Raw genomic sequence first — 856 nt, 5'->3', positions numbered from 1 at the left:
ATGAAAAAGCTCCAGATTTATTCTCCTAAGTAATGTCCATCAAGGAGCTGGATACAGGAAACATTCAGGCTTTTCTATTACTCGTATCCAGCTTATATGAACATCATATAATATCCTTCCTTAAGAACACAATACAGTATTCATGATGAAGCAGTAAACACAACTCTAAATTTCCAAGTAAAGAAAATATGGTAAGCTTTATCACTATAGGAGAAAATAACATTTACTATTTATTTATTAAAATATTTCAGTCGTTTAAATAAGTAATACATCACATGTATATCCCTAGAAGACTGGCAGACCTCTAAAATTTCGATCCACTCCTACTGACAGCCACAAAGATCATTAGGAATGTAGCACACTGCACTAACTTTTCTATGATGAGATGCAGGATAGCGAACAGCTTGTTATTTAATAATATTTTTTCATGCTCCCGTGATACAGGAAGAATTATTATTATAGATTTTCCATTAATATTTCAGTTATTAATTCGAATGTTCCATCATTTACGTAGTAAAGTTTACAGCCCTGAGTAAAGTAAATGAGTAAAATTCATCGTATCAAAAAGTATATTTCAGATTATAAAATGCACACACACAAACGTTTATAAGAGGCAAATTAAATGTCACAGCAATAATTTTCTTGATTTTCAATCGTATTAGAAAAGTGAAAAAGCACACTACACTTGGCGCGCATTTTCAAATGTATTTTTGGTTTTGTTATGCAAAAATAGACACGTGATTTAAATGCTTTCCCAGGGTATTGCTATGTTCCGAATTAACTATACATCCACTGTAGGCACAGCAAATGTGTAAATTAAGATAACATTATTATTTAATTATAATTGTCATTATCG

The sequence above is a fragment of the Penaeus monodon genome, chromosome 23 (assembly GCF_015228065.2).
Source record: "Penaeus monodon isolate SGIC_2016 chromosome 23, NSTDA_Pmon_1, whole genome shotgun sequence".
NCBI classification, from domain to species: domain Eukaryota; kingdom Metazoa; phylum Arthropoda; class Malacostraca; order Decapoda; family Penaeidae; genus Penaeus; species Penaeus monodon.
The sequence above is the reverse complement of the archived record's forward strand: the minus strand, read 5'-3'. Positions refer to the sequence as shown.